Genomic DNA, 16,068 nt, shown 5'->3' with positions numbered 1-16,068 from the left:
CATCATCCAAGTATGGAAAGAGAATTCACTAATGAAGTCCAAATAGGAAGAATAAGAGAATATGTTGGGAGAGGAAAATGAATGAGGCAAGATGTAAAGGTGGTAAACCTTATTTTCTAATCTTTGGCTGGATTGGGTTAGAATAGAGGCACAACAGTGTCTGCCTACATTTCCTAAGGCATCTTTGAATAGAGGGAGTAGTCATCTTGTTTATCCTAACTGGAACTCCTGTTTTTGCTTGACTTCTAAGATGTCAGTAAGGGGTGATATTGTGTTATGAGAACTTACAGATAGACTCATATAGGATTCTACAGATCCTATAGCTAACCCATATAGCCTCATATAGACTCTATGCAAAAATTTTCCCCTTGGAAATGTCCTTCATGGAGCTCTCTATATTGTTCCTTCTTCATTCAGAATGTGTGTTAAAGTTTAAGATAATATACATAGCTAGAATAATATATCATGCTCATGAATTAGATGATTTCATAAATTATGGTTGTCAACTCTTTGCAATTTCATCAATAAAGTTACAGTGTTTCCAGTGAAAAGCCAAGCATGATTTTTAGTGAATATTAATAAGCTCATGCTAAACATCTGTATGCCAATCAAAGGCATAAGAAAGCCAGACAATCTTGAAGGCAATATTTTATCTGCTTTTATGCATGTATGGCACATTTTATAGGTTTAAAAAATTAAACAAATAAGTAGAACCAATTATAAAACCAGAAAGAAGTTTCAGAGACTAAATATACAATAATCAAAACAGAAAATGCATTAGAAGCCTAAAAAGTAAGCGAAGGAAATATGTATTATGCTAAAAAGAAAATGTAGAAAGACAACACAAGTATGAAATAAAAAAGAGGAGTAAAAGAAAACTAATTTAGGAAGTACAAGTAGTAGAAATAAGAACAAGAAAGTGAAAGCAAAGAAATGGGAAAGAAGAACTGATCAGAGAGGAAAAAAGAAAAACTAGAAAATATTCTCAAAGTTTACCAGGACATGTTTCAAAAATTGAACTTTCTTTACTTATTCTGCATCTAAGCCTTCCTGGAATCCTCCTTCTATTGGAAATGAAGGAAGCAGCCTGTGATAATAGATTCTTCACTTTGTTCCTTCCAAGTCACAGGGTATGTGTGTGTGTTTGTGTGCATCTGATGAAATAATATATACATTGTAAATATGTATGAAAATTAGGAAAGGCCAGTATTTATTTATTAGCTTCTTTTATCTTTAATATCAATTTTTAATATCTGTACTTTAGTCAGTTTAAGGAAATATCAAGTAGAGGCTCATTATACTCTAAAATGCAAATGTTTCTGAGACTATAAACACCACATTGTCTAACTTCATAATTCTAGAATTCTGTTCCTTTATACTGATACCAAAATTTTCTTTTTTCAAGGATTATTTTGTTAATACATTCTCCCTTCTTTCCTCACAGCTGTCAACAAGCAATGACTGCCTCTTTATCTTCCAACTTTTTTCTTTTCTCAAATTACCAATGTCTTCCTTACAGTCAAGTTTATTTTTATAGATTTTATTTTATTTATCGAATTTGTTTTATTAGACTGTACTGCTGAATTTTACCTTCTATGGCATTCTTTCAGTGGAAATCCATTTTCTTGATTTTGCTTGACTTGTTGACTTTTCTTTTCCCCTCCCTCCCCCTCTTCTTTCTTTCTCTTTCTTTCTTTCTCTTTCTATCTTTCTTTCTTCTTTCTTTCTTTTCTTTCTTTCTTTCTTTCTTTCTTTCTTTCTTTCTTTCTTTCTTTCTTTCTTTCTTTCTTTCTTTCTTTCTTTCTTTCTTTCCTTTTTCTTTCTTTCTTTCCTTCCTTCCTTCCTTCTTTCTGTCTCTCTCTCTCTCTTTCTCTCTCTCTCTCTCTCCCTCTCTCTCTCTCTCTTTTTTTTTCTTTTTTCAGACAGGACCTCACTCTGTCACCCAGGCTGAGTATGATTTCAGCTCACTGCAGCCTTGACTTCCAGGCTCAAGAGATCCTCCTGCCTCAGCCTTCCAAGTAGCTGGGACTACAGGTGCCTGCCACTATGCCTGGCTAATTTTTGTGTTTTCCGTAGAGATGGGGGTTTTGCCATGTGGCCCATGCTGGTCTTGAATTCCTGGGCTCAAGCAATCTGCATATCTCAGATTCCTAAACTGCTGGGACTACAGGTGGAGCCACTGCACCTGGCCCGACCATTCATTCTTTATCTTCTATGTTGTTGTTGTTGTTTAATTTGAGGAGTACACTTTTTTCTTTTATTTTTTCATTAAATAGTTCCTTAGAATATTTTTAGCCTTACATAATCTTCCTGTACATTCTCATTTGTTTTCTTGATGTAAGATGATTTCTAGGTTTTTGGTTTTCCCTATGACCAGTTCACATATGTCCCTGAGACAGTTTTTCTACTAAAACATTTATTTATTTATTTATTCAAGAAATGAGTGCTCATTATGTGCTAAACATTTTAGCAATACGTTCTTTCTTCTACTGTCCTTAACCTGCACTCCATTTTATTGGAATGGCCACATTCCTATTATCATTCAGTACTCACTGGTTCATATTAGAAATTTTTTATTAGCAAACAGGGCTGGGTGCGGTGGCTCATGCCTGTAATCCCAACACTTTGGGAGGCTGAGGCAGGCAGATCACGAGGCCAGGAGATCAAGGCCATTCTGGCCAACATGGTGAAACCCCGTCTCTACTAAAATACAAAAAAATAGCCGAGCATGGTGGCACGCACCTGTAGTCCCAACTACTGGGGAGGCTGAGACAGGGGAATCACGTGAACCTGGGAGGCAGAGGTTGCAGTGAGTGGTGATCATGCCACTGCACTCCAACCTTGTGACAGAGCAAGACTCCATCTCAATTTTATATTAGCAAACAGCACACTAAAGTCTCAAATTTTTATCTATCCATACATTTTACTTCCTTCTTCTAGACATCAAGAAAATCATTATTTTTTTTAAATGCCATTCCCAGATGACTTTAATCAGATCTACCTCTGTGCACTGTTAAAATAGAATCCAGAGTCCTAATCTGGACCATGGAAACTGAGTTGCTAGAATGGACTTGCAGAATCTGCATTAGTAGCAAATGTTCTAGGTGATTCACATTCACATTACATTTTAAGAACCACTGCTGTATATTGATTTCTTTTCTTGTTATAAATGATATCATCATATATATTTATACAAAAATGTACATATGCATATATGCATATGTATGTAATGTTCCATACAAACAATTATATCGTTGCAATAGATGCCTGAGCGGGAAATGATAGTTAAAAGGAAAAACCATTTTAATATATCTTCCATTATTCCAATCGCTTGCATTCTTTCTCCAATTTAATTCTATAATATAGTTTTCCTAGTTGTATATCTATCCTCTTTTCATTCTTTTTCATTGGTTTCCTTCCTACCATTCATTGATATGCTGGTACTCCCCAGGGAGCGGTCCTTCTTTGGTCCTTGTCTTTTCTTCTACACTTAAAGTTCTGCAGAGGTGACTTAGGTATTTCTCAAGAACCATGATTAACCTGCATCTCCCACTTTGTGTTCATTTAATGAATTAAAAGGTCAACATAAAATGTATGTAGGGCTGGGCACGGTGGCTCATGCCTGTAATCCCAGCACTTTAGGAGGCCGAGGCAGGTGGATCATGAGGTCAGGAGTTTGAGACCAGCCTGACCAACATGGTGAAACTCTGTCTCTACTGAAAAGACAAAAATTAGCTGAGTGTGGTGGCATGCGCCTGTAACCCCAGCTACTAGGGAGACTGAGGCAGGAGACTCGCTTGAATCTGGGAGGCAGAGGTTGTAGTGAGCCAAGATCATGCCACTGCACTCCAGCCTGGATGACAGAGCGACACTCCATCTCAAAAAAAAGAATTATGTGTAGAGTTTTCTAATGCTAAAATGTTTCAACAGTCAATGCTTTTCCCTTTCCCTGTGTAATTTACTCATTAACAATTCCTTCCTAATACCATAGCCTTGTTATCGCCTCCCTATTATCTAGAAAGCAAGTTAAGATAAGTAGATTATTATTTTATGGGAAACCAAAGACTTGAGAAACAAAACAAAGCCAACTTTTTGTTCTTTATTCTGAGGTTAAAAAAAGAAAAAAAGCTGTATTAGTTAGCTATTGCTACAAAATGCTGCATGACAAAAGAGTCATAAAACTTTCAGTGGCTTATTGATATTTTATTTTTATACTTAAAAGGCTGTAATTTGACTGACCTACGCTAAGCCTTTCTGAATCAGTTACATGCCTGGCTTCTGATTTGGCTTCAGGTCTGAGGTACTGGCGGGAGGAGCAGTAGAGATATTGGAAAATCTTTTTTTTTTTTGTGTGGCAGATCCCAGGTGCACAAGAGAACAAGCCCAACCATGCAAGCAATTACATTATGTTTTCACTCACATTTCCTTAGTCAAAGCAGTTTTAGGGCAAGCCCAACCTTAGTGGGATGGGGAAATATACCCCACCCACAGTGGGAGGCTTTGTAAAATTACATCGCACAGGGTGTGGAGGTATAATCCTAGTACTAGGCACTGAGTAATTGGGACAATAATCCAATCTACATCAGAGGGATAGTATATGAATCTGAGGATTCTTGGTATACATAATCTTTTGTTTGTTTTGCCATTATCAGAAATTTTCTTGGATGATTTTTTTAAAAGGTTTCACTTACTTGATTAAAAAGGTACTACTCATTTACTTACTTGTGTTTTATAATTAGTTCCTTTCTGTAGAAGTGGCAGAAGCCAGAGAAGAAAGGGCCTCAGTCTCTTGCCTGAGTTTGAGACCCCTGTTTCAAACTGTCCGATGAGTAATCTACAGACAATTTTTCTCAATAAGCACCCATAATTTTATTAATTATTTGTTTACCTAAGCCTGTGGCTCCTTAATTTCTCATCATCAAATCTCCCCAAGTTATCTTCAAGTTTTTCTTCTTTCTCATCCTTATACCCAATTTGTGAACAAATTCTGTCAGTTTCAATGGAATGTTCCTTTCAAGTCCCCTCATTCGATTTTTATTTCATTAAGTGTTTTCATTTTTAACCAGGAGTTTTACTTCAAAAACCTCTGGAGCCAGAGACATCTTATTAAAAAACAAACCTGAAAATATCCCGTGTTTAGAGGGCCCACTCAACTTCTGGAGTCCTGGCTATCTTCTCTTTCTCATTCACCACTCAAACTACATGGAATACTGACTTCAAAACTCTCCCTTTTTAGATGATTCTCTTATTACTTGAATATCAACTACACTGCGTTCTCCACTCAGCAAAGCCTGATTCATCTTCCAGAGCCAAGTTGGGTGTTATCTTTGCACTTAAGCCTTTTGGGATTCTCATACAAAGTCAGTGGCCTTCTCCTGGCGTTCTCACTGTATTCTGCACAACTATCCATTCAAGAATTGTTTCATGGATTATTTACATTTGATTATAAAAGCATTAAAAGATCCTTATAAAAATCAGAGGACATATAAAGTGTAAAGAAGAAAACATAATCACTGTTCTTGGCTTCAGAGAATACAGTTAACATTTTGGTACTATATTTTTACGGCAAGATTACTTCATTTAACAACATAGCATAGCATTTTTTTCAATTGTAGTCTATTGTAAAAATTAATTTTGCTGTATCTCTCCCCCTGCAGATTGTTCATTCCTTTAAGGATCATCATTTCTCATTTTACACCTTATTTCCAGTGCTTGGTACAATCCTTGGCAAACAGGAAGCATTTAATTAACAGTTGTGTGACTGTTAAATGAAATGGAAATATTTTATTAAGTCCGAAATAATTCAGTGAACAAAGGAGCATAACTATAAGCCAATGACAAATTACAAAATAGGTGGTATTTTACTAAAGTCTGGGTATCTTGTTATATTACATATTATTTTTGAAAACCTGACATTGTGTCAAAGCAATAGTCATGCTATAATTCTGTGTTAATCTTGTTTTCTATTTTTTTGACCTCGGGAAATTATTTGCTGTAATTATTTCCAGTCACATAAGACTTTAGATGTTAGTCAAATAGTGTTGTAGTTTTAGCACTGGTAAGAGATACAAGGGGTTAAGTCACTCTAGTCTTTTTTTTTTCTTCTTCTTCTTCTTTTAAAGACATGTAACTTTTTTGTCTGATCTCCTTATGGTCCTTGTCACAACTGTATGGCTTTTAATCACTCATACATTCAGTGAGTTACTGCACTGCTGGAACCTTAATAATGTTCTAGTTTGTTTGGATGATCTTCCTGATAAAGTCCTGACAATCTCTCAGTATAATGGGAAGACAATCAAAATAAAAAATGCTTTAAGAGTTCAGGTAGTGGAGCATACTATTATTTTTCACACAGTGCAAGGATATTAAAATACAGACTTTCATGCATTTGATTGAGTTTGTGATGGAATCCAAGAAAAATTGAAAATTTGAATTATTCTACTGCCAGCAGGGACTGTATATCATGAACAGAAAAGCAGGCATATGTAACTGACTCTTGTAGCATAATCTGAAAAGTGTCAGCTTGCCCTCCTTTTATATGAGTTTCTGCAGTATATCTAAGCAATTAATTCATTATATAACTCTCTTATATTTGCAATCACCACCTGGAATTTTACAAAAATTTAAAATGTCATCTTCAGTGCACATCGTTTGAATAGTTAAAATGATGTCTTACATTGATAGCGTGTTTCAGTTTTTTCAAGGTGCTTTCTGTTAAAGTGTCTCATTTGACTCAACAGCCCTCTGAAAGTAAGCAGTGGAACTCTGATAATTCTCCAGCCTGCCCCATATCTTCTGTCTCCTTCCTTCTTATTAGGAAGCAGTTTGGTGTGATGGAAAGAGCAGAGAATATGAATTCAGGTATTTAGCTCTAACCTCGTCTTGAATTACTTTGACAATGGAGAGATAATTTTCAGTTCTCTGAACCTTGGTTTTCTAATTGGAAAAATAATAATAATAATGTTAAAGTGTACTCCCAATGTTGCGAGGATTAATTAAGGTGATATCCAAGAGCAAATGTAACATTCATGTTAGCTTCTTTTAAGGGCAGCTTGGGATGATGGAAAGAGAACAGATCTTTGCTTCGTGGCTTCTTATTTATGGTACTTGAGCAAGTTATCTACCCTTTCTGAACTTCATTTTTCTAAGTGTGAAATGGCTGTAACAATACCTGTCTTGTGAAGCTGCTGAAAGATAAGGTAACATATATGCTGATTCTAGTATAGTTCCTAACTCAGAGTCGTATACCCTATTGAAAGTGTTTCCCCTTCTTTCATCTTTCTTCCCTGCCTCCTACCACTCCTCTTCCCCACCTCCTGTCTTTCCACTTTACTTTTCAGCCTCCCATCTCAACTTTGTTTGACAGAAAAAGATCAAGAACGTGATTGGAGAATCTCGAGATTTAATACTTTAGAAAGTATTTAGCTTAGAAATTCTTTTTTTCCAAACAAAATTGTAATTTTCAGTTGAGGCAGGAGATGGGGATTCAAATTCTCTGCCCTCCTTTTGAGAAAAGACCCTTTCCTGGCTCACTTTGACATCTCCATTGAATCCTATAAACTTTGCACAGTAGAATTTGGAAAATCACCGGTATAGCCGAACCCTCTCATCTTGCAGATGGAACAACTGAATTTGAGGGAAGTTGAGATACTTGCCTAAGCTTGTGAGGCTGGTAAGTGGTGAGCTAAGACTAGAACTCAGTCGTTCTTTGCCTTACCCTGTTCCTTTAGTAAGTAAAGATACAGAGTGCAAATGTGTATAATTACATTCCTCTCTTGAAAGATGTTAGTCTGTTTGTGCAGATGGAACTTACATTAAAAGATGAAGAAAGTAAAGTACTATGACATAACCATGAAATGGGTGAAATAGGTAAATCCATCAAGAAGAGAGGAACATGGATGATCATTGTTTTGCGGGGCGGGACACTGCAAACTATGAAAGCAGGAATTTCTTTGCTGTGCTCATTGTTATTTTATTCCCAGTGCGTAGAGAAGTGCCTGGTTTCCTACAGGGAATTAACAGTTTTAAAACATTAAATAAATGAATGGCTAAATGAGATATATAAACGAACCAGTCCTAGATAAAGGGCAAGGGTTTAGAAATGTTAGATCAGAGTGTTTAAACAATGGGCTGATCTTCATTGTTGGGCAATGACATATGTTGAGTGGGTCACAATTTATATATGAAAATGTCATTATGTCATGGAAATTGTTTAGATTTTTATGTGATACATACATAAAATACATTTGGATCAATACGCTTGTGTGAATACTTGATCACAAGTTAAAATGTATGTCTCACTGTAGGTCATGATTAAAAATGTTTTAAAAATATGGTTTTAGACAAAGGAAATACTAAAATTTGAGGCAGGCATGTGAATGTTTTGTGTGAAAATAGTGAGTTTAACAGTTTTGCCAAATCTGAGGTGAAGAGAATAGTGAAATGAAGTCTATCCAGGGGAAGAAGAATCCATTTGGCTCTTTAGCTATTAAAGAATTACAGGGACTCCACTTCACCTCTGACTGTCTCCATCATCCACAATAAGAAGATTTAACAAAACTGCATGTTAGAAAGACTACATAGCTTAATCTTACAGGAGTGATTCACTCGGATTGTAACTGGGGGAGTGGACAGAGAACGATGCAAAAGAGGCAGCACAGGGTAGGAAAGTTATGGCTTTAACAGGTGGCACCTGCTAAAGAAAACCAGTTTCTTGGGCATGGTTGGGGTAGATGAAGTTAAAAAAAAAATGTGAATGTGGGGACAAAAGGAAGACTAAATTGTGAATAATTTCACATAACGTCTGTCTGAGAAAAAACAGACAGAAACAAAAACAAAACAAAACAAAACAAAAAAATTAAGAGAACAAAAAGTAGGAGTTAGGAAAGGGTTAGGATGGAGGTGAGAATCTTTGTGGTCAACTAGGTATAGTCAATAGAGATCTCTATACATTGATGAGAAATTAAAGAAGGCTCAAGATCTTTAAAAAGATTACTTTGAAAGAAAGAGATTCCTTCTCCCCTGAAATCTAGCCATTCAGACCAGGGGGGATGGGAGTGATGCTGGATATAGATAACAAAACTGAAACAAACAGTTAATAAATGCTTCTTTCTTTAATTTGAACACTGACTACAACAGAAATTTAAATCAACAATGTGACATTAGCCTACTACTTTTGTGTTAGTAACAAGAGACACTTTTAAATGTGTCAAAACATTTATTTTGCTAGGTGAGAAGCATACTCTTTATTTGCCCTAAATTTGTTTAATATACTACCATTACTTGAGAAATTGTATAACTTTGACCACTCTCCATATTATGGCTAAATTAGGAAGTTAGAAGGAAGATTGAGTATTGTATGAAGGTTTTGGATTTCATGTCCTTAAAACTACTTAAAATGAGTTCAATATTGATGAAAATAGTTGAGAAAGTTAGAAATCTAATTACAAATGTTTGAAATATGTCCACATAAGTTGAGCTTTTCCTTTTGGTTGGAGTTTATCTGAATTCAGAGGAAATTCAGAGGTCAAGAATGATGAATAATAACAATAATAAAAGTAATAATTTTTTTTTTTTTGAGATAGAGTCTCTCTCTGTCACCCAGGCTGGAGTACAGTGGCATGATCTTGGCTCACTGCAACCTCTGCCTCCCGGGTTCACGCCATTCTCCTGCCTTAGCCTCCCGAGTAGCTGGGACTACAGGTGCCCGCCACCACGCCCAGCTAATTTTTGTATTTTTAGTAGATACAAGGTTTCACCATATTGGCCAGGATGGTCTTGATCTCTCGACCTCATGATCTGCCCGCCTGGACCTCCCAAAGTGCTGGGATTACAGGCATGAGCCACTGCACCCGGCCTGTTTTTATTTATTTATTTATTTATTTTTGAGACGGAGTCTTGCTCTGTCTCCCAGGCTGGAGTGCAGTGGCGTGATCTCGGCTCAGTGCCAACCTCCATCTCCCGGGTTCAAGCGATTCTCCTGCCTCAGCCTCCCGAGTAGGCACATGCTACCATGCCCAGCTAATTTTTGTATTTTTAGTAGAGACGAGGTTTCACCATGTTGGCCAGGATGGTCTCAATCTTTTGACCTCGTGATCTGCCCACCTAGGCCTCCCAAAGTGTTGGAATTAAGGCATGAGCCACTGTGCCTGGCCAAATAATTATTTTTTTAAATACCTTGGCTTAAATTATTTATTTTTAAAAGGAAGCCAAATAGTACCCCTTTGCTGTTTATTAAAGGAAATATATGACAACATTATAGATGTCCTGTGAGCACATGTATATGTAAGTCTATATAAATTAAGAGAAAGAACATGAGCCTATGCATGTTTATGTGTGTTTGTGTGTGTATTTATGTGTGTGTGTGTGTTTGTGTGCGTGTAATGAAACTCTGTCTCTAGGCAAGGCCAGGTACAAAGGTCCATCATTTAAGTCTCAGAACTAAATAAACATGTGAGGTTATAATTATTTTATTGAGCTTTCTTATTTTATGACCCACTAATGGCTCATGGATCAGTTATATTGATAAGCACTGAAAACATACAGCTTCAGAGTTTTTTTTTTTCCATTTATTGTTTTTATTTAAAGTGCCAGGAAGAAAATGCCCAGTTCCCAGCCTTAATTTTCATTTATAATAAACCATAGAAGTACAATTTATATAATAGAGTAGAAACTAAGGTGTATGTAGGGTGTATATAACTGGCAATTTGTATGCGACAATGACGTGCTTTCAATTTCTGATGAAAATTGTTGAACTTCATTTTTGAATTTAAAATTAAATTTATTTTTTAAGTATATTTTTAATTATGAATTTGGGGGGTACACATGCAGGTTTGTTACATGGATATATTGTGTAATGGTGAGATTTGGGCTTCTAGTGTACCAGTCATTCAAATAGTGCATATTGCACCCAAAAGATCATTTTTCAACACTCACCTCCCTTCTGTTCTCCAATTTTTTGGAGTCTCCTGTGTCTATTGTTTCCATCTTTACATCCATGTACATTGTTTAGCTTCCACTTGTAAGTGAGAATATGTGGTATTTGATTTTCTGTTTCTAAGTTATTTCACTTGGGATAATGACCTCCAGTTCCATACATACAGCTGCAAAATACATGATTTTATTCTTTCTTTATTGCTGTGTAGTATTCCATGGTGTGTGTGTGTGTGTGTGTATATATATATATATATCACATTTTCTTTACTCAGTCATTCATTGATGAATACTTGGGTTGATTCCATGATTTTGCTATTGTGAACAGTGCTGCAATAAACATAGGAGTGCACCACTAACAGGGTATAAGCATTCCCTTTTCTCCACACCCTTGTCAAAACTGTTGAACTTCTGCATTTGAGTGTATGTCTTGAAATCAACTATTCAGTATCAGGTTAATGTTTCTTTTTGCACTTTTTATTATGGCAAAATTAACCCCATTATGTCATTTAGCATTTGTGAGAAGATAACACAATGCAAACATAGTTTTTTTTTTTTTTTTGGACGGAGTCTTGCTCTGTCGCCCAGGCTGGAGTGCAGTGGCCAGATCTCAGCTCACTGCAAGCTCCGCCTCCCGGGTTCACGCCATTCTCCTGCCTCAGCCTCCGGAGTAGCTGGGACTACAGGCACCCGCCAGCTCGCCCGGCTAGTTTTTTGTATTTTTTTAGTAGAGACGGAGTTTCACCGTGTTAGCCAGGATGGTCTCGATCTCCTGACCTCGTGATTCGCCCGTCTCGGCCTCCCAAAGTGCTGGGATTACAGGCTTGAGCCACCGCGCCCGGCCAATACAAACATAGTTTAAAAAATTTGTTATTTTGTTTTTGCATATACTGTAGATTATTTATGACATATTTTATCAAGAATTCAGATTCTAGAAATTCCTGTCTGTGTAATTTCCTGTGGGAATTACCTATAGCTTTCTGCCCAAAGAAAGAGGCGCGAGGACGGGCTATGCATGCCAGTTTAATCTTCCCAAATTTGCCAGCCAGATAAATTTCTTTACCTGCTCTGGGGCAGGTGAATGAATGTGTGGCCTGAGGTCAGGAGTCAGCTCCAGCTGTACAGAAGGAAACATCAGCAGTGAGGAGTAAGTGCCTCCTCCCCTCCCAGTATTAACATTTCTAATATTCATGGGTAGATTCAATTTGAAAACTAAGTATAAACATTTTGTTTAATGTAGTGCTTGATTATCTGTCTTATCTATTTTCAAGTAAAACTAAAAACTGAGTATTTAGCTTTAGAATTATTTAGCTTCTCTCAAATGCTCAGTTTTTATCAACATTTGTCAATTTTAACTGATAGCACCCTTAGCAGAGTTTGTAGGAATGAAATAGAAACATTTCCCAGTTTTGCTTTAAGAGTCTGAAATATTTTGGTTTTTGAAGGTTATATTGCAGTTAAAAAGAAAACCATTTGACTTGATATATGCATATGTTTCCTGAGGTCAGAGCCTACCATTAAACTTTCTAAAGATTCTTAGGTTAATTTTTTAAACTGTGGACTTTTAGTGCAAAAATATTTATCAGAATCACACTATGGGGGATGAGAAATGTTAGACTTTATCAATATCGTTGTCTATTGGACCCTCTACATTTACGATCAAATTCTTCAAGTCTCATCATATGCACAGAAATTGAAGAACAGTTAATTTCTAGGTAACTAAATTTGGAAACACATGTAAAGAGAGCAGAAGGGCAATGGAAATTTATGCAAGACATAAATACCTGTTTTCTGAATTTGTTGATATTTAAAATAGGATCCGTACACAAACTAAATGAAACTAAAAATTCAGTTCTTGGTATTCTGCTAGACCTTGCATTTCTTTGTATTACTATTTGCACCATTAAAAATATATATAAATACATATTTTTAAAAGTTCTGGGCCAGGCGCAGTGGCTCACACCTGTAAGCCCAGCACTTGGGGAGGCCGAGGTGGGCAGATCACCTGAGGTTGGGAGTTTAAGACCAGTCTGACCAATATGGAGAAACCCCCTCTCTACTAAAAATACAAAAGTAGCCGGGTATGGTGGCACATGCCTGTAATCCCAGCTACTTGGAAGGCTGAGGCAGGAGAATCGCTTGAACCCAGGAGACAGAGGTTGCAGTGAGCCAAGATCGCGGGCTACTGCACTCCAGTCTGGGCAAGGAGAGCGAAATTCCGTTCAAAAAAAAAAAAAGAAAGAAAAGAAAAGAAAAAAAAGAAAAAAAATTATCATGATGCATTAGCTTACATAAATATACATTGAAATTTAGGCCGGGCATGGTGGCTCACGCCTGTAATCCTAGCACGTTGGGAGGCCAAGGCAGGCGGATCTCCTGAGCTCAGGAGATCGAGACAAGCCTCGGCAACATGGCAGAATCCCGTATCTACAAAAAATGGAAAAAATTAGCCGGGCGTGGTGGCGGGTGCCTGTGATCCCAGGTACTTGGTAGGCTGAGGTGGGAGGATAGCTTGAGCCCAGGAGGCCGAGGCTGCAGTGAGTTGAGATCTCACCACTGCACTCCAGCCTGAGTGACAATTGAAATTTAAATAGTATTAGGGACAAAAGGATGAATGAACACTGTTTAAAGAAATTCTGCATATTAGAATTCTGGAATACTTCCGCAGGCATTCTGAAGTCCTAAAACCTGTTGTTTTATGGATTCTAAAAGTCAGGTTTTGGTACAGTGGACTTCCAATTTTTTTTTTTCTTTTACTGAGGACATTGAAACTCATAGCACAGGATCTTGTGAGTCCACCCTGAAAATTAAAGAAAGTGGCTCGTTAGACTCTTCAGTCCTAAAGTATAATGTGAAATGAGAATGCATATTTATATCAGACAAATTTAGGCTTTGAATCTTGGCTTTGTCAAGCAGTATGTATTCTTGCTTAAGCTAATGTACCTTCCTTTTTGAGTCTTAGTTTTTTCATGTATAAAGCTGCAGATAGCCACGCATCCTTTTTTTTTTGTTTGTTTGTTTGTTTTTTGGTTTTTTTTGAGATGGAGTTTAGCTCTTGCTTCCCAGACTGGAGTGCAATGGCGCGATCTTTCCTCACCGCGACTTCCGCCTCCTGGGTTCAAGCGATTCTCCTGCCTCAGCCTCCCGAGTAGCTGGGATTGCAGGCATGCGCCACCTCGCCTGGCTAATTTTGTATTTGTAGTAGAGACGGGGTTTCTCCATGTTGGTTAGGCTGATCGCGAACTCCGACCTCAGGTTATCTGCCCGCCTCGGCCTCCCAAAGTGATGGAAATACAGGCGTGAGCCACCTCGCCTGGCCGGCAACGCATACTTTTAAAGGGATATGAAAGGGCTTGAAAAATATCCAGGAAAGAATTGGCCGTTATTTGTTAAGCACAGTATTATTTCCAAAGGAACTCTTCCAAATTATCCCTGACCAAGCTACCACCCTTATTAAGAGATAGATTGGCCTCTTAGATTATATATCCCTTAGCTTTGCTCATGAATGGAGACAAAGTATTCATTTATCTAAAGGAATGAAAACAATTGCCCTTGAAGTTAGTGGATTCGTGCACCTAAAATAATGGCCTGCATATGGTACCAATCAAACCTTTTATTTCTTGCATATTTTGCAGACAATATGATTTTCAAATACAGGTTGTATGGAATCAAGTGAACCATCTTTAGGAGAAGACTGATTTTTAGTAATCTTTATGTAAGATTATTTGGCAGAGCCCAGATTTGAACTGAGGAGATTGTCTTTAGAGCCATACACTTGTTCAGGACATAGTGAATATTCAGAGATAAAACCAGTGTAGAAATTAGTATCAGGGCTATATCATTAACAAGATTCTATCACTTGATTTGCCTTTTTTTTTTTTTTTTTTGGTGTGTGTATCTCTTCTATAAAGAAATAGCTATGCTGTGAATGCCTACATATTTGTTGAACAAACTTTTTTTTTTTTTTTTAATTAGAAACTGGATAACAAGAGAGAATAAGAAAAAATGTTCTGCATTTGTTAAATTTCCATGGAGGTAAAGGAAGATTTTACAAGCTGAAAAATATGGTGGGGGGGGGGGGGAAGGACATTTCTTTATCTTCTGTAGTATTGATAAATAACGTATTTCCAGAAGATTATCCATCACATCAATGTTTTCAGGTTTATTTGTATCAATTTGAGGAAAGTAGTCTATCATGACACTTTTAACTGATTAGGATATACCGTATTACCAAAAATAGCAAAAGCATATTACCAAGGTTTATGATGTATATAACAGAAAGAAAATCCTTAACTTTTTTTTTTTTGGTGTATAGAAAAAAGTGTTTTTTTGGAAAAATTCTCCCATATAATCTGAGAACAATATAATTCTTATTAAATGTATGCTTAATTGCCTATTAGATAATTTGCTAATTTATGTGATATACCTGGTAACTTTTGGTTTATTAATCTAAATTTTAAAACATTCATCAATAATTAATAATAACACAAAAGTTTAATAAGATTAACTGGAAAGTACATAATATCTACAGTAAAATTAAATCAAAATTTGGGAAAAATAATTTCCCCTTCTTTGAGAAGCACTCATTTAAATTGTATACATGCATAGCCATGGCAGAACACCCACCACATACTGAGTGTTGAAACTGTCAAAGCTGGCAGCCAAGGCTAAACCCTGCAGCATGGCTGTACTCTGATAACAGACTACAGGTCTTCTCTCTGATATTTAGTTTTAATTTTAAAAGTAATTTTTATCAGTGAAACCAAGAGTGAATGATAAAGATAATAGACAAAGTAAAACAAAATTCAGGCAGAGGTTAAAGAAGTCCAACTTTATTAATTTTTTGTATTGAAGTATGATATTGAAATAATATTTTACCATATTTTCCATGAACCTTGCCAGAAAATATATTTGGGATAATTAATAGTGTTATACATATTACTACAAAGGAAGTAAGGACTCTTCATTTTCAATCCTAATGACCTTGAACAAGTAACTTCATTTCTCTGGATCTCATTTTCTTTTCTTTTTCTTTTTCTTTTTCTTTCTTTTCTTTTTTTTTTTTTTTTTGAGATGGAGTCTCCCCAGGCAGGGGTGCAATGGTGCAATCTTGGCTCACTACAGGCAGGGGTGCAA

General features: G+C 36.6%; 1 protein-coding gene across 3 annotated transcripts in view; it reads left to right on the top strand.

The window, feature by feature from the left end:
- Window positions 1-16,068, top strand: part of LOC105483565 (hepatocyte nuclear factor 4 gamma) — a 156,524-nt gene that overhangs the window by 51,294 nt on the left and 89,162 nt on the right. The gene's annotated exons all lie outside the window — the stretch shown is intronic.

Source organism: Macaca nemestrina, chromosome 8 (assembly GCF_043159975.1).
Source record: "Macaca nemestrina isolate mMacNem1 chromosome 8, mMacNem.hap1, whole genome shotgun sequence".
Taxonomy (NCBI): domain Eukaryota; kingdom Metazoa; phylum Chordata; class Mammalia; order Primates; family Cercopithecidae; genus Macaca; species Macaca nemestrina.
Note: the sequence above shows the minus strand (reverse complement) of the source record. Positions and strands in the feature narration are given on the sequence as shown.